Source organism: Nicotiana tabacum, chromosome 9 (genome assembly GCF_000715075.1).
Source record: "Nicotiana tabacum cultivar K326 chromosome 9, ASM71507v2, whole genome shotgun sequence".
Classification (NCBI taxonomy): domain Eukaryota; kingdom Viridiplantae; phylum Streptophyta; class Magnoliopsida; order Solanales; family Solanaceae; genus Nicotiana; species Nicotiana tabacum.
The window spans coordinates 85,393,055-85,417,119 of NC_134088.1; the positions used below are offsets into that span (position 1 = coordinate 85,393,055).

Here is a 24,065-nt window from a genome sequence, read left to right on the forward strand (position 1 = left end):
AGTTGAATAGAGAAATTTATACAATGGTACAAGGTGCCTTTTCTGTGTATGAGTAATTCTCCAAATTGCAAAATGTTTGGGATGAATACCTATCTCTAGTTCCTCTCCCCGGAAATGATAAGACCTATGTAGATCACATAGAGCAACAAAAGTTGATGCAGTTTTTAATGGGGCTAAATGAGACTTACAATCTCGCAGTCAAATTTTGCTGAGAGTTCCCAGTCCATCAGTGAATCAGGCCTATAATATGATCATAAAAGATAAAATTCAAAGGATGCAATCGAATATGATCAATCAGTGTGTTCAGCCCCTTCAGCAACTGGATTTGAATGATCCTACATCCCTTTCATCTATACAGGGAAATAAATTCAAGAAATTATATTGTGATTATTGCCATATAAGAGGCCACAAAAGGGAGAATTGCTACAAGCTGGTTGGATACCCTCCTAACTTCAAGAACAATAAGAGGATGACTTTTGATAGAGCTCAATAGATTGGCAATGGCAACAAGGGTCCTTTGGTTAATAATGTCAACTATGCTGATAACTTAGTTACTCCTACTTGTACTACTCTTACTAATAGAATGACTATGCCAGTATTTGCTCCTGAACAATACCAATAAATTTTGCATTTGATCAACAAAACACCACCTCCACAAGAGACAAATGTCAACATGGCAGGTATACCTTACTGCTTCATTAGTTGTTCAATTATAGATAATGATACTACTCCTTGAGTGGTAGATACAGGGGTATAAATCACATAATTTCTACCCTTTTCCCATAATTCTAAGTTGATAGCACTACATTGTAGCAAAGTTCGTTTACCAAATGGCCAGACTACCTCTGTTATTCACATTGGTTCAGTTTCTTTATTTGAGACATACTGACTAATGTGCTATGTGTTCCATTTTTCAAATATAATCTCTTGGCCATCTCGAAACTAACTAAACAACTACATTGTTGTATTGGTTTTATCTTGATTTTTATATTTTCCAGGACCTCTGTACTGGAAAGGTGAGGGGGATTGGTAAGGAGAAGGATGGTTTATACTTACTTCAACCTGCCAAGAAGCCTTCACCAGTCCAAGTCTCTACATCCTCAGCCTATCTTGTTCCTTCTCATCACTGCTTATCTTCTACTCAATCTGATCACTTCACAGTATGACACCAAAGGCTTGGTCATGCACCAGCTATTGTTCTTCAGAAAATTTCAACATTGAAGAGTCATTTGTCCAATCAAGAATCTAAGTCTTGTAAAATTTTTCCTTAGCAAGGCAAACTAGATTTCTTTTTTCTAATAGTGTGTCAAAAACTGTATCTCATTTTGAACCTGTACACATGGATATATGGGGTTCATATAGGCAATGTATTTACAATGCTTTTAGATTTTTTCTTACCATTGTTAATGAGTATTCTAGAATGAATTGGGTGTGCTGATGAGTAGCAGAAGGTCTGCAAGGGTCACTGCCGTCTGTGATGCTGATAGGGCATCATGTGTGGTGCCCGGGAAATCTATGACAGAATACTATGTTAAGTTGGAAGATTCACTGATCTCTTGGAAATAAAAAAAATAGAGTACAGTATCGAGGAGCTCAGCTGAAGCTGAGTACAGGAGCATGGCAACTACATTGGCAAAACTTCTGTGGCTACAAAGATTGTTACAAGAGTTGGGAATGAAGTTTGAATTGCCTATAGAGCTGTTTTGTTACAACAAGGCAGCTTTGCAAATAGCTTCAAATCCCACGTATCATGAGCGTACTAAGCATATAGAAATAGATTTCCACTTTATATGAGAAAGGATTCAAAATGGCTTGATCAAGACAGAACATATGTCCAGCAAAGACCAGGTGGCAGATATATTGACTAAAGCACTAGGCAAACAACTACACAATGATATGGTGTGCAAGTTGGGTATAATCAATGTATTTCATCACCCAACTTGAGGGGGAGTGTAGAAATATTGATTCTTAGTAATAGTGTACATTGTGTATATGATGTAGTATCTTGATGGTAACCTTAGTTGGCTGATTAGGCACAAGTTAGTGGTTGGTTAAGTTAGTCAGTTAGGTAGTAATATAAAACACATGTACAGTTGTATTATAGCGAATTCAAAAAAATCAGTTACAATTTTCTTTCCATCACCAACTTTCTCTCTCAAGCTCTTCTTCACTCTGCAGCTCCAATTCTCCTTTCAACACACGACTTATGTCATCGATCGGGAATCCTCATGAAGAGGATGAAACCTCTTTATACACAACCTAAAATCCTCTAAATGCAGAGAACTCCTCCAACCCCTAGCCATTCTAATTCTCATGGAAGATTCCTCTTAAACACCCATAGTGGTGAACTGGTGATTATATAGGCTATCTTTAGGGTTTTATTCATGGGTCATCTAGCAGCCTTTATGGGTGGACTCGGGCTCAACACTATATATAAAAATATCTGAAATTTTATTTTTTTCATCTAAAACATACATATTCCAATATTAATCATGCTAGTAATCTAACAATCAATTATGGATAGGTTTTTACTTACTTCCAAACTCGAACACTTACTGGAATTATAATCATTCACTATAAAAGTCAAGTTTTCCTTAGAATCGATATTTTTAGTTATATTTTACCTCTTTATAACAACTTTTTACCTATAGCAGCGACAACCATGTTCATAGCAGAACGCTCTTTGTAAAATTACTCCTCTATAACCGCCATATAGAATCTTTAAGGTTACTAATAATAATTCTAAAAATATGCATACAATATTTTTCATTGCACAAAGTTTCTATTTTGCATAAGGCATAAGATTTGAAGATTTGCACATGATACCTTTTCCATTGGATAAATACCAAATAATATTCACATAGAAGATTTAATTGTTAAGCTCTTAGATTGTCTTCAAGTGAAAGCAATTGGAAACTTTTTTGCTGAAAATTTGGATACGAATCTTCGCCAATTCAAGCGTTATATCGCTAGTAAGAGAATGAAATCTACGAAATAAGTTACAATTACAAAGTTCTTCCATTGATCTTGAAAGAATTTATTTTTCTAATTAGCTTTAAATGTGTGTCTTAGTTCAAATCTTTATACATTTAGTTATGAATTTATTAATAATATATTAACTTTCTTCAATGTTTAACTGTGAAATATGCATATCTTTTGAAATTTTAAATTTGAATAATTTTCTTATCTTTTGTATGTAACATTAGAAAAGAAAAATAATTGATATTTGAATAAATTTTATCTATAACAAAAAAAAATATTTAAATATCAAATGCTGTTATAGGTGTATAACAACCATTCACTATAAAAATAAAAAATGATCGGAACAAATGAGATTATTATCGAGAGGGTTGACTGTAATAGCATATTGACTATTGTTCTAGCTCCCTAGTTGTGTTACATATTTTTAGACCCCCAAGAACATATTTAAATTCTCCATATTTCACATTTTTCTTCTGCATATATTTCCCAAATTTCTCAGCCTTTCCATTACTGATTCTGTTCAATAGTTAATCTTTATACAGTGTCTTGAATCTTTTGTTTCCATTTTGAATTCTAGGGCTAACATTTTTCCAATGCCCTTATTGAATCTGCTCCAAAGATCAAATTTTTATATTGGGTCTGGACTCTTTTTGCCATTTTTGTTCAGACTTTGATGCAGTTTCACATATACATGCATGCATATTACGTGATTCTTGGAAATAGACAATTGGGTATTGTTGGTAATCTTCTAAAGGTGTGATTTTTGAGAATGAATTGGCAATGGAGGTTAGAACAGAGAGTGTGATACAGGTGAGGAGTGAATTACAAGGTTGAAAGTGTGGTTTATTAGTATCTGTACAAGCATTTTGATATGGACCTCTTTGGTTCACCTCTGGCATCTGCATTTGCTTTCTGGTTTCACTGGCTTAGCTAAGATGTCTGTTCATGTTGATGAGACTATTCAATCTCCTCCAACTCTGCTCCCACCTAGTGAGTCTCTTCTAAGTGTCATTTATTTGATCAACGGCTGTCAAATTTGGCCCAAGTCCAAATGACCCGTCAAACGTTGGGCTGATTATTGACCCGTCTATTTATTGATCTCAACCCATCTCAATCCATTTAAAGGTGAGTTGATTTTTATAATTGATTCATGAGTAACTTTGCCAAATTTATTTTTTTTGTTTGATATGTTACATATGACCATAACAAATTTAAAAAAATTTATTTGATAATTATACAATTCATAAGAAAATAACAAATATTAGCTAAAGATTGATAAGAGTTGGGCCGGTTGGACTATGACCCAAATTTTAGCCCAACTTGATCCAACCCATCTTAGCCCAAGTAACTTTTGGACGGGTCAAATGACCCGTCCAATTATTGACTCAACCCGTTTTGACCCACCCAAAATCAGCCCAACCCGACCATTTGACACCCCTAATTTGATCACTTTTCACTTAACTATGTGATTAGTTCATATAGGTTGGTGAGTCTTAGTTGATTGATACGTGATTTATTTGTGGATTGGCTTGGAAGGAAAATTAAAATGATTAGTTACATAACTTGAGCTTGTGGATAGTTTCACAGTAGTGCGGTTTCAGGAAAATACAATAGTTGATATTAATTCCTTTAGTTCCACAAGTTTAATGAAAATAAATGAGTTGGTTCACCAATTGTAGCTTTTTCAAACTTGATGATTTGGAAATACAACCTTAATAGCTCAGCAATACAAGAACGCCTACTATTCAAGATGGTCTACATTTCCTGTGTTCTTTCCATTTTATTTTCGCCAGTTTCATTTCCAGATGCCAATTTTAAGGTTCCAAGTAAGAATTAGTTGGTGGTTGTATTTGATTTCAATGTCTTCTTTTTGTGCCATTAATAGTATTCTGCCACAGTAATATGGTTTACTTCAGACATATGCACTTGTTTTTCCTTATTTCAGGTGCCATGTCCATCTCTCGATTGCAACTGTAATAGTCTGTAAAAATGAAAACTCTATAAATTTTAAAAGCTTCATTAAGCCATTAACTCATAGAAATTATGCTTAGTCGGTCGAAGAGCAAGTCAATCGGATTGATAGGGAGTCAATCAAATGGTCAATGCCATATTGATAAAAACAAAAGAGGCGCTATGCCCCAAAAGGAAAGGGAGACATGGGGGTGGAGGGAAGTGTCCCTACCCTAAAGAACTTCCTTTTCCAGTGAAATATTCTGAGGAGCTGTTTGCTACTCTTTCTGGAAGCCCGTATTTGATAGTTGACCAAGAGTATTCTGTTCGGTACTCTGTGTTAACAATTTGGTGTGTTCAAGACAACATGTTTCATTACACTACCAAGGGAAGTGGTATCGTCAATAATGTTTGTCAATCCATTGCTTAAGCCCCTAAATGAAATAAGTTCATTGCTTATAACGTGAGGGATTAAAATTTGTGTAATGTTGGAGAAAAAGAGAATTTGATTCTTCAGCAGGAATGAATGGACAAGAGAGAGAAAGTACTCTCCTCATTGTCCATCATTTTTCCATCTATCGCCTTATTACATGAAAGCCACTTGCCCATGCACTTGTGCATGAAAGACACTTGGCTATGCACTTGTGCATGAGTTTCATTTGGCTACATCGAAAAGAGATGGCGAAACACTTGACTTTGTAAAGGTCCGAGTTTTGAGATACTATTTCCCACCTTTTATCAAAATGGGAAGTTAATTAACTTCTTTATAAAATTCCCCACAAGTTTTAATCCATACTCTTTATCCCTTTTGTTTATTAAACTCAATTTTAATGTCACATGTTTGCCTTATAGATGAGTTAACTAGCATTGTACGGGATGAGATCGCATGGCGTATGTTATTTGTAAATGATATTATACTACTTGACGACACTAGTGAAGGTGTGAGCCAAAAGCTTTAATTATGGAGAAGCACTCTAACAATTTGTTTGGATGGTTGTTACATATTGTTTCATAATGTATCATATCGTATTGTATTGTATTTTACTGTATCATTTGATGAATACAATATTTGGATAGATTGTATCATTTACCGTCGTTTTATGATATCACGCACCAGCAATATGAAGAATAGACTTGCAATATTATAAAGAAAAATTATAATACATGTTAAAATTATTATATAAAAAGGTAGTATAAATGATAAAATAAAACTATTTAATAATAATGAATGGTGAGATGAGAGAAAAAGACAAGATAATGACACGACCACACCAAATCGGTCGTTACATAAAGTGGCACATTTCGTCGTTACGTAATGAAGGATTTAACGATACGATACAATAAAATTTAAGTAACAATCAAAATAAATATTGTATTTAAAGTAACAATACGATACAATACAATAGGTAACAACCATCCAAACAAGCTGTAAAAGAGTGAGGATTTCAGGATAAGTAGAAGTAAGACTGACTGCATGGAACTGCAAGTTTAGCCAACATAAAAATAACATTGAGGTGAGATTGGGGGAGATTGCATACTTAAATGCACTCAATTGAGATATCAAGCTCGATGTTCCAAGAGATCGGTATGATAGATGGAGATATTTCTAATACAATAAAATAGGTTGAAACGAAGAAGTGCTATTGGAGTGTTATATGACAGAATATTACCTACCAAAGTGAAAGATAAGTTTTACAGAACGGTCGTGAGACCGACAATGTTGTATGAGAGTGAATGTCAGGCCTCTAAAATTCAACATACCTACAAGATGTGTATCGTAAAAATAAGAATATTGTGATGGATGTGCGGTCATAGAAGATTAGACAAAATTAAAATTGACCACATTCAATAGAAGGTACATGTAGCATAAATAGAGGATAACATGAGAGAAAGTCGCTTGAGATGGTCCTACATCAATCTCCAAATGCCGGTCTGTGGGTGTTGTTTGACTAAAAAATGTGACTTCCGGTTAAACTATTAAATTTATGTTATAATGGGCTAAATTTAGTTGAGGATAATAAGTCTAGATGCTAATCTCAAAAATATGCGGGAGATGGAGACAAATCTCGTAAATGATTGGTTACAATAAGTACAAAATACTTTTAGAGTATGAACATTAATGGAGATATATCTAACAATAAATGGCAATAAATGCCATTTAAGGCCTCATTTGTTTGCATTTAATGGAGGTCTAAATCTTAATCATTCAGATCTAGCCCATTAAGTATATTTATTCTTAAATCTTAACCCTAATTATTCAGATGCAGCCCGTTAAATCTATTTGTTTTTTCTCTTTTAAAAGCTCTTAATAGGTCTGAAAGGATCTTATTCGGTTAGATCCATAACAAAGTCCTACTGGCGTTCAGACTCTATGGAAAAAACGATACTGACTTTATTTTCGCAAAGTTTCGCTCAACGACTGCTTTATTTTAGCAAAGTTTCACGCTTCTCTTCTCCATCTTCTATGCATAAATTTCACGCCTCTCTCACTGTCCATCTATTATCATCTACTCTAATTTGTTTTCTCTTCAACAGGTAAGTTCTAAAACCTTTAGAATTTCTTGTTTTAATTTTATGAGATTCGCAATTCGCTTGCCTATTATTTTGTATAATACTTGTTTGAGTTTCAAGATTTAAATTCTATTCTCTGATAGTTAGTTCTACAGTGAAAAATTAGAAAGTTTTACGAAACTTTTGAGGTTTATCTCTGGATTGTATTAGCAAGATTTTTTCAAAATAAGAAACGATGAAACTGTGAAAAAACTAAAAAAAAAAAACTAAGATGAAGGAACCTCCCTTTCCTAATCTTGCCATACACAATATCAATATGGGGCAGAAATATAAAAAGGAGTTCTAATTAATATCATTCGCTTACAATCACAACTTGAAAGTAGAAACCCGCATACTATGATATGAACTATATAAAGAATGTAAGAGATGTATTTTGCCAATACCAAATCAACAACAACAACAACCCAGTATAATCCCACTAGTGGGGTCTGGGGAGGGTAGTGTGAATGCAGACCTTATCCCTATTCTGGGGTAGAGATGCTGTTTTCAAGAGACCCTCGGCTCCCTCCCTCCAAGAACTCCCCACCTTGCTCTTGGGGTAACTCGAACTCACAACCTCTTGGTTGGAAGTGGAGGGTGCTTACCACTAGAGCAACCCACTCTTGTCCTCCAAACCAAATACAAAGAACCTTAAAACCTTTGAATAGTTAATGTTTACCATTAAGCGCTGAAACGATCTCGAGTTATCCAAAATTCGATTCGAACATACGCCCAAGTCCAAAATCATCATACGAACCTATTGGAATCGTCAAATCCCGATTCCGGGGTCGTTTACTAAAAATGTTGATTGAAGTCAAACTTAGCATTTAGAGTAGATCAAAGCCTCCACTAACACTAGCACTGAGAAGAACTAACTATATATAAACTATTAGACTTTTAAAATCAAATAAATTTTAAGAAAACTTATCAAATTACAGTTTGTTCACTTTAACAACCATTAAATCATCTGCTTCACTTCAATAAAATTAACAAAGTTTCAAGACTTAATTTAACATGTCCTAAAAATAGGATCAAGAGCTTTCTCTGTCTTTGCTCCATGGAGTTCCCTTCAAAGAATAGAACATCTTTGACAAGTTGTGGAGAGGTACGTGGCACAATGTTGAAACTTTAGCAACAGTAAAGGGCATTAAGCCTTAAATTTGAATGATTTTTCATTCTTAAATTAATGAATAAAAGTATTTGTGCATTAATTAGTTTCCAAGCTTTATGTTAATAATGATATTTCGATTTCCAACATGCCATGTGAGGTGCTTACAAAATAGGAACTTCTATATGCCATAGTAGTTCGATTACTCATATGATATGAGTAAGGATTCCTTGATGTAAATTTATACATATTAAATGAATTTTTAAATATAAATATAGAGTTTGGACCAAAGTTATTGAAACCGCACCTCGGTCTCTAACTCTGCCCCTGCTTCTAACATCATTCATTTTTTTATTCAAAATCTAAGTGACTAGTAGATTCACAACAGAGCTAACTTTAATAAAGTAAAAAAAGATAGATACTTTGAGGAATTCTCAGTGGAACAAAATGCAATTGTTGTTCATTAAATGGTTTTTGCTAACACTCAAGTATCAATATTTCTACATATGAATGACTATAGCATGCCTATCAACAAGACAAGCATTACAATCGAAAAATAGTGATAGCATGACTGAACCTTATGTAGTGACTCCCAATTATTGACTCAAGTGGAAAGATATATAAAACAGGAGAATCTAACAGTAATTCTAGATACATCAAGAATGGAGATAAGATATAGATGCATTATTAATGCAATTCTCCTCTTCCTTTTTCTTTCATTTGTTTTGGGGGGGGGGGGGGTTATAATCTGGATCAATGGAATCCTTATTTGCACACTCAAAGGTCTAGCAGGTAGCATCTGAATATGCAGGTCCTGGCAATTTTTTATATTGCTTATCCATTACTCCTTGACGTTGTCAACAATATTATGCCAGAGGGCCTTTTCTCAAGTTACTTCTGCTTAATGATTTTATTTTATATGAGAACGCTTTTCCTTACCTCTGCCATAAGTAATAATCGGATCTTCTGTATTGGACAAGAAAAGATAAAGTCTGTTAAGATGATAATATCTTCATTTTGCCTCATCAGTTCATTTTCTATAATCATTACTATTTTATATTTCAGCTATGGAACAATCTAGTAAAAATTCAACAGCGAGTTGGAAAAATATGGATGTAGTAAAAACCTTTTTAGAAAGTTGTATTCAAGAAATATCCTTAAACGGGAGACTTGGAAGTAGTTTAAAGGCAGATTCATGGAACAAAGTTAGACTAGTGTTGGAGACTTCTCATGGCTTTAGCGTCACACAAAAGTAGATGAAGAATTATTATGATTATCTAAAAGAAAAGTATCAAGCTTGGTTGCCAATAACCAAAAAGACCGGAAATATTTATGACCCAACAACCAATACCATTCTAATGTCTAATAGTGAGCGGGATGAGTACATAAAGGTTAGTTCATTATCTAGTAATTTAACTTTTTTTTTTTTCTATAAAGAAAAAAGTTTGACGTGCATATTAAAAATCTCTTTATTATAGGCTCATCCAAAAGCAAAGGCATTGAAGACTTAGCCTCTACCATTCCCAGATCTTTGTACAAAACTTTTTGAGGGTTCTACAACAACAAGAATTCATGGTTGGAGTCTAAGCTGTACATATCCCCGCCCTGGTGTCTCTTCTATATCTACTACTATAGATATAGATACACTTGATAGAGTCGAATATCTAGTTGGTAATAAGAATGATGGAGCTCCTACTGATTATCCATCTCAGTCTTCAGTTCCAATTGAAAATAAACCTTTGGGAAAGAAAAAAAAAATCGCATTATCTCAATTGGACATTGAAGAGAAGATGAGTATTGCATTGGAGTTATTGGTTAAAATAAATAGTGGGCCTGACGTTGAAGAGTTCATGGTAAAACTAGAAGAACTTGGATCGGAAGAACCATTATACAGTGCAACTGTTAGTATACTGTGTGAAGGTGACAACTACAGGAAAGCATGGATGAACATTACCGAGGTTGACAAATTGGAGAATTGAATTAAGGCCATGGGAAAAACAAATGGGGCTTATTTAATTTTGCTAATTAGCTAGATTATTAATTAGACATTAATAATATGGAACCTTCTTTATTTTTTTCAACTATTATCGATTATGCTTATCTAATTTTTTAATATTATATTATACTCGTGGAACATTTTTAATCTGTGATACACCTTTTTGAAATATCTTATTTGAAGTCTATTTGATGTGCATGATATTGTTTTACTAATTAATTTATTTTGATCATGTAACTTTTTATATTTTTCAAATACATAATGTGGTATGCTTACTATTGTGTATTACACATTCTCTTTGTTACAACAATTTAGACATTGACATTGAGGATCAAGTATTAGCGTTGATGAGCTTGTATTGGTGTAAAAATCATTTTAGACTCAAGAATATCCAAAGAAATAAAGATTTAACATCATCTTTATCTGGTAAAAAATACACACAAGAATTGTTGTCCGGCTCTAGTCGACAGTGTTTAGAACTGATGCGCATGTCTCGTGATGCATATGTTCGGCTATGTCAGCATTTTAGACATAAAGGATGGCTCATAGATAGCAAACATATTTCCGTCGAAGAAAAGATAGCAATATTTCTGACCATTATAGGTCATAATGAGCGTTTTGTGGTTATGAAGAGAAGATTTCAACATTCTTCGCAAACGGTTCACAAATATTTTCATGAGGTTCTTGAAGCAATGATGTTATTTGCAAAAGATATGATATCATCTACAACATCTGATTCAAATCTACAAATTCCTGGTGCTCATAAAAAGTTACGAATTTTTTTAAGGTATTATGTGCTATAAAATTATTATATAACTCCGTAAGAAAAAAAAATCATAACTATTAACATAAAATTATTATTTTTATTTGCAGGGAGCAATAGGTGCACTCGACGGGATATTAGTACATACACTTATTCCAGCTAATCAACAAATTATTTACAGAGGAAGAGAAAAGGGTAAATGTTATCAGAATGTTTTAGCTATATGTGATTTTAACATGGTCTTCACTTATGTTTATGCTGGATGGGAAGGGGTAGCACATGATGCACGTGTTCTAACAGAGATCGCATCTAATCCAGATAATGGTTTTTCATTTCCTCCTTATAGTAAGTGATACAACTTATTAAACTATTCTGAAATAATAAGTTAGATGTTTATTATATTCATTTAACCTTTTCTTTTGATGACAGATAAGTACTATTTATTTGATGCGGCGTATCCTAATACTCGAGGATTTCTAGCACCATATCGTAATATTCGATATTGGTTAGGAGATTATCATCGTAGACGGGCCATAAATAAGGAGAAAAAGTTTAACCATGCTCATGCACAACTCAAAAATGTTATTGAACGTGCTTATGGAGTTTTAAAAGCAAGATTCCCAATATTGGACAAGATGGCTCCACATTCTATTGATGTCCAAAGAGATTTAGTTATTGCATGTTCTGCGGTTCATAATTTTATCAAAAAAGAGAGACTAAATGATGATTTGTTTAATCAATATGATTTGCCTCAAGTAATATTTGAGGAAGAAGGAGAACACAAATAAGTATTGGATGAAACAAATGGACCTAGCTAGACAACTGAAGATTCGCAATTTATGAACAATATGCGTGAAGAACTTGCACTTCAGCTAATGCAAGGAAGAGAAAATGCTTGATAGTTTTATATTTTTGTTATTAGAAATATATTTTTAATGTTTGAACATTAGAATTTGAAATAATGTTAATTAATTATTTTATTTGAATTTTATATATTCTATGTTTAAATATAGATAAATTGCACATATTCAGATACTAAAAACAAACAGTCTTAGTCATTCAGTGTAAAGCTCCAGAGACAACATATTAATTATTCAGTTGTGTATTCAGATTCAGACGTCTGAGTCTTAATACACTTTTTCATATTTAGACGTGTATTCAGATTCAGACCTCTTAATCTTAATAAAAACAAATGACACCCTGCACCTGTACATGAAAGACACTTGGCTATGCACTTGTGCATGAGTTTCATTTGGCTACATCGAAAAGAGATGGCGAAACACTTGACTTTGTAAAGGTCCGAGTTTTGAGATACTATTTCTCACCTTTTATCAAAATGGGAAGTTAATTAACTTCTTTATAAAATTCCCCACAAGTTTTAATCAACAATCTTTATCCCTTTTATTTATTAAACTCAATTTTAATGTCACATGTTTGCCTTAGTTATAGATGAGTTAACTAGCATTGTACGGGATGAGATCGCATGGTGTATGTTATTTGCAAATGATATTATACTAGTTGACGACACTAGCAAAGGTGTGATCCAAAAGCTTTAATTATGGAGAAGCACTCTAACAACTTATTTGGATGGTTGTTACATATTGTTTCATAATGTATCGTATCGTATTATATTGTATTTTGCTGTATCGTTTGATGAATATAATATTTGGATAGATTGTATCATTTACCGTCGTTTTATGATATCACGCACCAGCAATATGAAGAATAGACTTGCAATATTATAAAGAAAAATTATAATACATGTTAAAATTATTATATAAAAAGGTAGTGTAAATGATAAAACAAAACTATTTAATAATAATGAAGGTTGAGATGAGAGAAAAAGACAAGATAACGACGTGACCACACCAAATCAGTCGTTACATAAAGTGGCACATTTCGTCGTTACGTAACGAAGGATTTAACGATACGATACAATAAAATTTAAGTAACAATCAAAACAAATATTGTATTTAAAGTAACAATACGATACAATACAATAGGTAACAACCATCCAAATAAGCTGTAAAAGAGTGAGGGTTTCAGGATAAGTAGAAGTAAGACTGACTACATAGAACTGCAAGTTTAGCCAACATAAAAATAACATTGAGGTGAGATTGGAGGAGATTGCATATTAAATGCAATCAATCGAGATATCAAGCTCGATGTTCCAAGAGATTGGTATGATAGATGGAGATGTTTCTAATATAACAAAATAGGTTGAAATAAAGAAGTGCTATTAGAGTGTTATATGACAGAATGTTACCTACCAAAGTAAAAGATAAGTTTTAAAGAACGGTCGTGAGACCGACAATGTTGTATGCGAGTGAATGTCAGGCCTCTAAAATTCAACATACCTACAAGATGTGTATCGTAAAAATAAGAATATTATGATGGATGTGCGGTCATAGAAGATTAGACAAAACTAAAATTGACCACATTCAACAGAAGGTGCATGTAGTATAAATAGAGGATAACATGAGAGAAAGTCGCTTGAGATGGTCCTACATCAATCTCCAAATGCCGGTCTGTGGGTGTTGTTTGACTAAAAAATGTGACTTCCGGTTAAACTATTAAATTTATGTTATAATGGGTTAAATCTAGTTAAGGATAATAATTCTAGATGCTAATCTCGAAAACGTGCGAGAGATGGGGACAAATCCCGTAAATGATTGGCGACAATAAGTGAAAAATACTTTTAGAGTATGAACATTAATGGAGATATATCTAACAATAAATGGCAATAAATGCCATTTAAGTAAATAAGGAGAATGATTCACCAAATAATGGATGGATTGGACGATTATTTTTCCTTACAATGATGAGTGAAAGAAAGGTCCAAGGTTCATATGAACAATCCTCGGATCTGGTGGAAAAGGTTGGGAATAATATGAGCAAGAATCTTTATCAAAATATAACCTTTGTATTTTTATCAGAGAGAGCGAATCTTATTCTCAAAAGTGTTCTAATCAAATGGATATTACATGCCTTTCTTTCTTTTTCTTTTTTCTTATATATTCAACACATATCCCTAGTAAACTTTAATAGTACACATGTAGGGAATATTCATAAGAATATTCTCTCTAATATCTTATTGTGAAAACTAGCCATTATTGTCCTTTACGCTGTGCTTGACCTCGACCATGGTTGAAACCTCGGCCACGAATTTTGCTACCTTCTGGTCGACCTCGACTAACTTTTTCCTTAATGTCATATTTAGACCAAATACCCTTAGGGCAGATTTTGGCCCATACCGTCAGTCCCTCCGCATATTGAGGCCGAGCCCAGACGGCCTTAATGAACAAACTCTGTTTATCGTGGTTGATAAAATTAGGCAAGCAAGTCGGATAGTGGCACTTCAGACGAGGTGGCGACATGACCTTTCGTGAGCCGAAACCTTTGAGGCCACATTGTTTTGGAATGACATCATGACATCATACATCATTGTGACGCATTTTTCCGATGCTTTGCGTCGTTTCCCGTGCCTGTCGTTTTGATACCTACTGTCACACCTCTTTTTTCACACACAAACCTATTCCGAGGCTGAGTTAGAAGAGTTTTTATAATTAAAGTGACGTTTTAAAAAGGGATTATTTATTATTTAGAGTCGCCACTTTGGAATTGAGTTTTGGTGTTCCAAGTCACCTTTTATTTGAATCCCTTATCAAACGGAAGCTTTGACTCTTTATTTATGGTCTACGAAAATAGAAAAATGAGTAAGGAATTCTGTTGACCGAGGGGAAGGTGTAAGACATCCCTCGAGTCCCGTGGTTCTAGCACAATCGCTTTTATTGACTAACGTAAGGCTTAAATCAATTCTTGGCTATGCTTGTATATTACTGGTTGTGATGTGTCTATTATTGCTTAATTAATTTGTAATGACCCGGCCGGTCGTTTTGAGACATAGAGCCCCGAACTCCTATTAACTGCTTTCCCATATCTATTTCTGCTATTGTGACTTGTCGGGATGATTGGTTTTGAGTTTCGAAGTATTTTGGGATACTTAGTCCCTAAATGAGAGCTTAAGTCTTAGAATTTGGACCTTAGTCGGAACTATATGAAGACGGTTCCATAATGGAATTCCGTCAATTCCGTTAGCTCCGTTGGGTGATTTTGGGCTTAGGGACATGTCCGGAATGTGTTTTGGGGGCCCGTAGCTCATTTAGGCTTGAAATGGCGAAAGTCAAAATTTTGGAGTTATGGACCGGTAGTGAAAATTTTGATATCGGGGTCAAAATCTGATTTCGAAAGTTGGAATAGGTCCATACTGTTGAATATGACTTGTGTACAAAATTTGGGGTCAATCGTATGTGGTTTGGTTGATTTCACCATTGGGTGTCGAATTTGAAAGTTTCAAGTTCTTTAAGTTTGAATCGGATGATGATTTGTGATTTTAGCATTGTTTGATGTGAGTTTTGGGTTCGACTAAGTTCGTATGGTGTTTTAGGACTTATTGGTATGTTTGGTTGAGATCCCGGGGGCCTCGGGTGTGTTTCGGATGCTCAACGGGACATTTTGGGACTTAGAGAAGTAGCAGATTTTTCTGGTTTTTATTGCAGAAGTTTGTTCTTCGCGTTCGCGAAGAAGAGCTCGCGTTCACGAAAGTGTGGACAGTGGAAGCATCGCAAACGTGAGGAGTAAGACGCGTTCGCAAATAGTGTTTTCTGAGTGTGAGGTTTTGTTCTTCGCGTTCGCGAAGGGGAGGACGCGAACGCAAAAGTATGGTCTGTGTGTGCATCGCGAATGCATGAGTGGTGTGGCATTTGCGAAGAGGAGTGAGGCTATTGGGGACCCCAGGTCTTTGTTCTACGTGTTCGGGAGGTGGTGGTCGCATTCGCGAAGGTCTGAACTGTTAAATCTTCGCGTTCGCAAAGCCATGGTCACGTTCGCGAATGGTTAAATTTGTGGGCAGTAGAGTTGTGCTTCACGAACGCGAGGGACCTATCGCGTTCGCGAAGAAGAGAGGTCTAGAAAGAAAGTTTAAGTCCACATTTTCCATTTTTTATGATTTGGAGCTCGGATTGAGGCGTTTGTTGGGAGATTTTCAGAGGAAACAACGGGGTAAGTGTTCTTAACTCAATATTGGTTAAATTACCCGAATCCATGGTTGTTTTTATCATTTAATTGGTGAATTAAGTAGAAAAAGTTTGAAAACCCTCTTGGATAAATTTGAGGATTAGAGGGCCGAATTGTTATCGAAATTTAGTAATTTTGGTATGGTTAGATCGTGGTGGAATGTGCGTTCCTATTTTGTAACTTTTACCCGATTCCGAGACGTGGGTCCCACGGGCAAGTTTTGAGTTAATTTTGGAATTTTGGTAAAGTGTTGATTTCATTAATTAGATGAGTCTATTTTGGTTATATTTATGATATGTAATTGCTTTTGGCTAGATTTGGGCCATTCGGAGCCGGATATTCGTGGGAAAGGCATTGTGACCGATTGATTGAGCTTGGTTCGAGGTAAGTGGCTTGCCTAATTTCGTGTGAGGGAAATCCCCTTAAGATTTGAAACTATTGTGATATGTGAGCGCCGTGTATATGAGGTGATGAGTACGTACACGGGCTAGTTGTGGAAAACCCGATTTTTCTTACTGAGCAGCAACATGTTTTCCTGGTACTTTGAGTTATACCATTTTAATGAGTACTAATCTATTTTCATTCTTAATTGAGTTATTCCATAACATGTCTAAGTGTCTTAATTTTTTATGTGAATTATGTGCAGCATGCTTAATGAATTTCCTGCCTTTTCCCTGACTGGTACTTAGTCTAAATTGTAAGAATTTCGTGACGTAGTTGTATTTCTATCGTTCGCGCTGCATATTTACTTTGGGACTATGGAACGGTATTCCGGGAGATCCCCCTGTGCTGCATATTTACTTTGGGACTATAGAACGGTATTTCGGGAGATCCCCCTGTACTGCATATTTACTTTGGGACTACGGAACGGTATTTCGGGAGATCCTCCTGTACTGCATATTTACTTTGGGACTACAGAATGATATTCCGAGAGATCCCCCTATCTTGCATATTTACTTTGGGACTACAGAACGGTATTCCGGGAGATCCCCCCTGTCTTGCATATTTACTTTGGGACTACAGAACGGTATTTCGGGAGATCCCCCTGCACATTTACGTTTGGGACTACGAGACGGTATCTCGGGAGATCCCCTGTTGTGATTTTTGTGTACTGAGCTATTACATTCTATGATTTCATTGTTGTTAAATTTCAGCCTTTATTTTATTGCGGTATTACACTTGCTTTATTATTATTATATATATACCAGTAGGGCCCTGACCTGACCTCGTCACTACTCGACCGAGGTTAGGCTTGACACTTACTGGGTACCGATTGTGGTGTACTCATGCTACTCTCTGCACATATTTTTCGTGTGCAGATCCAGGTGTACCTTATCAGCCACACTATCAGTGAGCCGGAACAACTTTGGAGACTTCAAGGTATATCTGCCGCGTCCGTAGACCTCGGAGTCCCCTTCTACCCTTTCTCATATCCATTATCTTCTGTATTTTCCTTGTTAGATTCTGATGTATAGAGACACTAGATTTTTCCTTCTGTAGTTTGTGATTCATGATGTTCCGGGTTTTGGGATTACTGTATATTTTGAATAGTTAGTTGTTTAATTCATGTTTTCATTTTATTATTCCGCAAATGTTAGGCTTACCTAGTCAGAGAGACTAAGTGCCGTCACGACGTCATACAGAGGGGAAATTGGGCCGTGACAAGTTGGTATTAGAGCTTTAGGTTCATAGGTATCGTGAGTCACAAACCGGTTTAGTAGAGTCTCGCGGATCAGTACAGAGACGTCTGTACTTATCTTCGGGAGGCTATGGAACTGTTAGGAAAATTTTACTACTTTGATTCCTTGTCGTACGAAAATTGTTGACTTTAAAGATTCTAAACTTCTGTATTCTATTCTCTCACAGATGGTGAGGACACGTACAAACGGATCTAATGACCAGGCACCCATGCCCTTGCTAGATCCGTGAGAGGCCGGGGACGGGTTTGAGGCCAAGGACATCTACGTGGTGCAGCCAGAGCACCCGCACGAGCTGCTATAGAGGAGCCCCCAGTAGCTACAGCTGGAGGGCAGACACCTGAGGCACCTGTTCCTGCACCAGCCCTCCAGGAGACTCTAGCCCAGTTTCTGAGCATGTTCAGCACCTTAGCTCAGGCTGGTTTGATTCCACTTGCTCCTGCCACATCTCAGGCCGGTAGAGGAGCACAGACTCCCGTCGCCAGTACTCTAGAGCAGCGGGTTCAGGTCGACCAGGTTCCAAAGGTTGTACCAATGCAGCCCGAGGTTAGGGAAGCAGCTTCTGAGGTGGAGCAGCTCAGAATTGAGAGGTACAAGAAGTACCACCCACCTACCTTCAGCGGATTTGCTACAGATGATGCTCAGGGTTTTCTGGAGGAGTGTCATCGTATTCTCCGTACTATGGGCATAGCGGAGAGGAGCGGAGTTTCTTTTACTACATTCCAGCTTAGAGGAGCAGCCTATCAGTGGTGGCGTGCTTATGAGTTGAGTATTCCGGCTGAGGCAGCTTCACTTACATGGACTTAGTTCTCGGACATGTTTTTGAGAGAGTATGTCCCTCAGAGCCTCAGGGACTCATGGCGCGCGGAGTTTGAGCAGCTGTGCCAGGTTGCTATGACTGTGTCAGAGTATGCAGTCCGCTTCAGTGATTTGGCCCGACATGCACCGACCTTGGTTGCCACAGTTCGAGAGAGGATTCGACGATTTATTGAGGAACTCTACCCCAGTATCAGGATTAGTATGGCCAGGGAGTTGGAGATGGATATTTCTTATCAGCAGGTTGTGAGTATCGCCAGGAGATTGGAGGGCATGCTTCCCTGGGATAGAGAGGAGACGGAGGCCAAGAGGTCTCGAGAGACTGGTTATTATTCTGGAGCTCGTTCCCCAATAGCTCGCCATGGTAGGGGTTATGTGAGCCGCCCCGTTCATTCAGCTCTTCCAGCCGCCAGCGGTGTTCCAGCTCCTTCTAGACCCCAGGAGCCTTATTATGCACCGCCAGTATCTAGTGTGCCTCATGCACGGGGTGTTCCTAGTAGCCAGTCCAGCAGACCTGGCCCAATCCAGTCACAACAACCACGCCCTCCCAGAGCTTGTTTTGAGTGTGGCGACACTCGCCACATGGTGAGGGATTGCCCCAGGATTAGGAGGGGTGCACCTCCACAGACTCTTCAGCCACAACATGCTCCACCAGTTCCTCAGACTATGATTACAGCACCAGCTGCCACCCCACCTGCTCAACCAGCTCAAGGAGGAGGTCGGGGAGGTAGAGGTCGCCCTAGAGGGGGAGGCCATGCCAGATATTATGCACTTCCTGCTCGTACAGAGGCAATTGCTTCTGATTCTGTCATTACAGGTATTGTTCCAGTCTGTCATAGAGATGCGTCGGTATTATTTGACCCAGGCTCTACATATTCTTATGTGTCCTCTTATTTTTCTCCGTATTTGGGCGTATCTCGGGATTCTTTGAGTACCCCTATTTATGTATCCACTCATGTGGGAGATTCTCTTGTTGTAGACCGCGTGTATCGATCGTGTTTGATTACTCTTAGTGGTTTTGAGACCAGAACCGATGTATTATTGCTCAGCATGGTGGACTTTGATATTATTTTGGGCATGGACTGGTTGTCACCCCATTATACTATTCTTGATTGTCACGCTAAAACCGTGATGCTGGCTATGCTAGGTTTACCGCAATTAGAGTGGAGAGGTACCTTAGAGTATACTCCCAGTAGAGTTATTTCTTTTCTTAAAGCTCAACGAATGGTTGAGAAGGGGTATGATGCGTATATAGCTTATGTGAGAGATGTCAGTATTGATACCCCTACAGTTGAGTCAGTTCCAGTAGTGAGGGACTTTCTTGATGTGTTTCCAGCTGATCTTCCGGGTATGCCGCCCGACAGAGATATTGATTTTGGCATTGATTTGTTGCTAGGCACTCAGCCTATTTCTATTCCTCCATATCGTATGGCTCCTCCTGAATTGAAGGAGTTGAAAGAGCAGTTACAAGAATTGCTTTATAAAGGCTTCATTCGTCCCAGTGTGTCACCTTGGGGTGCTCCTGTCTTATTTGTGAAGAAGAAGGATTGTTCTATGCGGATGTGTATTGATTACCGCCATTTGAACAAAGTCAGAGTGAAGAATAGGTATTCATTACCTCGTATTGATGACTTATTTGATCAGTTACAGGGTGCCAGAGTGTTTTCCAAGATTGACTTATGTTCAGGTTATCATTAGTTGAAGATTCAGGAACCGGATATCCCGAAGACTACTTTCAGGACCAGATATGGTCACTATGTGTTTCTTGTTATGTCTTTTGGGATGACCAACGCCCTAGCAGCTTTTATGCACTTGGTGCACATTGTATTCCATCCTTATCTTGACTCATTCGTTATCGTGTTTATTGATGACATTCTGGTATACTCCCGGAGTAGGGAAGATCATGAGCAGCACCTGAGGACAGCACTTCAGACTTTGAGAGGAAAGAAGTTATATGCAAAATTTTCAAAGTATGAGTTTTGGCTAGACTCAATGGCATTCTTGGGTCATATAGTATCGAGTGAGGGGATCCAGGTGGATCCGAAAAAGATTGAAGTAGTGCAGAGTTGGCCCAGACCATACTCAGCTATAGAGATCCGGAGTTTTCTTGGTTTGGCGGGGTATTACCACCGATTTGTAGAAGGTTTCTCATCTATTGCAGCACCTATGACCAGGTTGACCCAGAAGGCTGCTCCGTTTAGGTGGATAGAGGAGTGTGAGGAGAGATTTCAGAAGCTCAAGACAACTTTGACTACAGCCCCAGTATTGGTATTGCCTTCAGGTTCAGGGTCTTATACAGTTTATTGTGATGCGTCGCGAGTTGGCCTAGGCGCGGTGTTAATGCAGGACCATAGGGTGATTACCTACGCGTCCAGACAGCTGAAGGTGCGTGAAAAGAACTATCCTATCTACGACCTTGAGCTAGCAGCTATTGTTTATGCCTTGAAGATTTGGAGGCATTATTTGTATGGAGTTCCTTGTGAGATTTACACTGATCACCCGAGTTTGCAGCACTTGTTCAGGCAGAAGGACCTTAATTTGCGTCAGCGGAGGTGGTTGGAGCTACTTAAAGACTATGATATCTCTATATTGTACCACCCGGGGAAGGCCAATGTAGTGGCCGATGCCTTGAGTCACCGAGCAGAGATTTTGGGGAGTTTGGCATATCTTCCGGCAGCCGAGAGGCCCTTAGTCTTGGATGTTCAGGCCTTAGCCAGCCAGTTCGTGAGATTGGATATTTCAGAGTCTACCCGGGTATTAGCTTGTGTGGTTGCTCGGTCTTCTCTTTATGACCGTATCAGGGAGCGCCAGTATGATGATCCTCATCTTCTAGTTCTTCAAGACAGGGTTCGATGAGGTGATGCCAGAGATGTGACTATTGGTGATGACGGTGTGATGAGGATGCAAGGCCGGATCTGTGTGCCTAATGTAGATGGGCTTCGGGAGTTGATTCTCGAGGAGGCCCATTGCTTACGGTACTTCATTCATCCCGGTGCCGCGAAGATGAACCAGGATTTAAGACAACACTATTGGTGGAGAAGAATGAAAAAGGATATAGTTGTGTTTGTGGCCAAGTGTCTCAACTGTCAGCAAGTTAAATATGAGCATCAAAGACCGGGTGGATTACTTCAGAGGTTAGAGATCCCAGAATGGAAGTGGGAGCGGATCACCATGGACTTTGTAGTTAGACTTCCACGGACTTTGAGAAAGTTCCATGCTATTTGGGTGATCGTGGATCGGCTGACCAAGTTAGCTCATTTTATTCTAGTGCTGACCACATATTCTTCTGAGAGGTTGGTTGAGATTTATATCAGAGAGATTGTCCGCCTCCATGGTATTCTAGTATCCATCATTTCAAACAGAGGTACACAGTTCACATCACGGTTTTGGAGAGCAGTACCGTAGGAGTTGGGTACTAGGGTGGAGCTGAGCACAACCTTTCACCCTCAGACGGACGGGCAGTCCCAACGCACGATTCAGATTCTTGAGGATATGCTCCGTGCCTGTGGGATGGAGTTCGGAGGGTCATGGGACCAATACTTGCCACTTGCGGAGTTTGCTTACAATAACAGTTATCAGTCCGGCATTCAGATGGCACCGTATGAGGCTCTGTATGGTAGGCGGTGTCGGTCCCCAGTGGGTTGGTTTGAACCCGGCGAGGCCAGATTATTGAGTAAAGACTTGGTAGGATGCCTTGGAAAAAGTGAAGGTGATTCAGGATAGAGTTCACACAGCCCAGTCCAGACAGAAGAGTTATGCGGACCGAAAGGTTCGCGATGTGGCATTCATGGTTGGAGAGTGAGTCTTGCTCCGGGTTTCGCCTATGAAGGGCGTTATGAGGTTTGGAAAGAAGGGCAAGCTGAGCCCAAGGTTCATTGGTCCATTTGAGGTGTTGCGTCGAGTTAGGGAGGTTGCTTATGAGCTTGCCTTACCTCCTAGTCTAGCATGAGTTCATCCGGTATTCTATGTTTCTATACTCCGGAAGTATCACGGCGATCCGTCCCATGTGTTGGATTTCAGCTCAGTTCAATTGGACAAGGATCTATCCTATGTTGAGGAGCCAGTGGCTATTTTAGACAGGCAGGTCAGAAAGCTAATATCAAAGAACATTGCTTTCGTGAAGGTTCATTGGAGGGGACAGCCGGTCGAGGAGGCGACTTGGGCGACCGAGCAGGATATGTGTAGCCGTTATCCTCATCTTTTCACCACTTTAGGTATGTCTCTATGCTCGTTCGAGGACGAATGATTATTTTAAGAGGGGGAGGATGTAACGACCCGGCCGGTCGTTTTGATAGTAAGAGCCCCGGACCCCTATTAACTACTTTCCCATATCTATTTCTGCTATTGTGACTTGCTGGGATGATTGGTTTTGAGTTTCAGAGTGTTTTGGGATACTTAGTCCCTAAATAAGAGCTTATGTCTTAGAATTTGGACCGTAGTCATAACTGTGTGAAGACGGTCCCAGAATGGAATTCCGTCTATTCCGTTAGCTCCGTTGGGTGATTTTGGGCTTAGGAACGTGTCCAGAATGTGTTTTGGGGGCCCGTAGCTCATTTAGGCTTGAAATGGCGAAAGTCAAAATTTTAGAGTTTTGGACCGGTAGTGAAAATTTTGATATCGGGGTCAGAATCCGATTTCGGAAGTTGGAATAGGTCTGTAGTGTTGAATATGACTTGTATGCAAAATTTGGGATCAATCGGACGTGGTTTGGTTTGTTTCGGCATCGGTTGTCGAATTTGAAAGTTTTAAGTTCTTTAGGTTTGAATCGGATGATGATTTGTGATTTTAGCATTGTTTGATGTGATTTGTGGGTTCGACTAAGTTCGTATGGTATTTTAGGACTTGTTGGTATGTTTGGTTGGGATCCTGGGGGCCTCGGGTGTGTTTCGGATGCTCAACGGGTCATTTTGGGACTTAGAGAAGTAGTAGATTTTTCTGGTTTTTGTTGCAGAAGTTTGTTCTTCGTGTTCGCGAAGAAGAGCTCGCGTTCGTGAAAGTGTGGACAGTGGAAGCATCGCAAATGCGAGGAGTAGGATGCTTGTTCGCGAAGAGTGTTTTCTGAGTATGAGGTTTTGTTCTTCGCGTTCGCGAATGGGAGTACGCGAACGCGAAAGTATGGTCTGTGTG

General features: G+C 38.1%; 1 long non-coding RNA gene across 3 annotated transcripts; it reads left to right on the forward strand.

Annotated features, from left to right (window-relative positions):
• Positions 1–7,280: 7,280 nt before the first annotated feature.
• LOC107831588 (uncharacterized) lies at positions 7,281–12,241 on the forward strand. 3 transcript variants are annotated; one of them, XR_012694952.1, is made up of 4 exons: positions 7,281–7,467; positions 10,069–11,373; positions 11,460–11,694; positions 11,779–12,241. It is a non-coding gene; the product is annotated as an uncharacterized LOC107831588 (long non-coding RNA). The 3 variants fall into 3 exon arrangements; XR_012694953.1 differs by lacking the exon at positions 7,281–7,467 and adding an exon at positions 9,345–9,981; XR_012694951.1 differs by lacking the exon at positions 7,281–7,467 and having other exon boundaries at positions 9,992–11,373.
• The last annotated feature ends 11,824 nt before the right edge of the window (positions 12,242–24,065 follow it).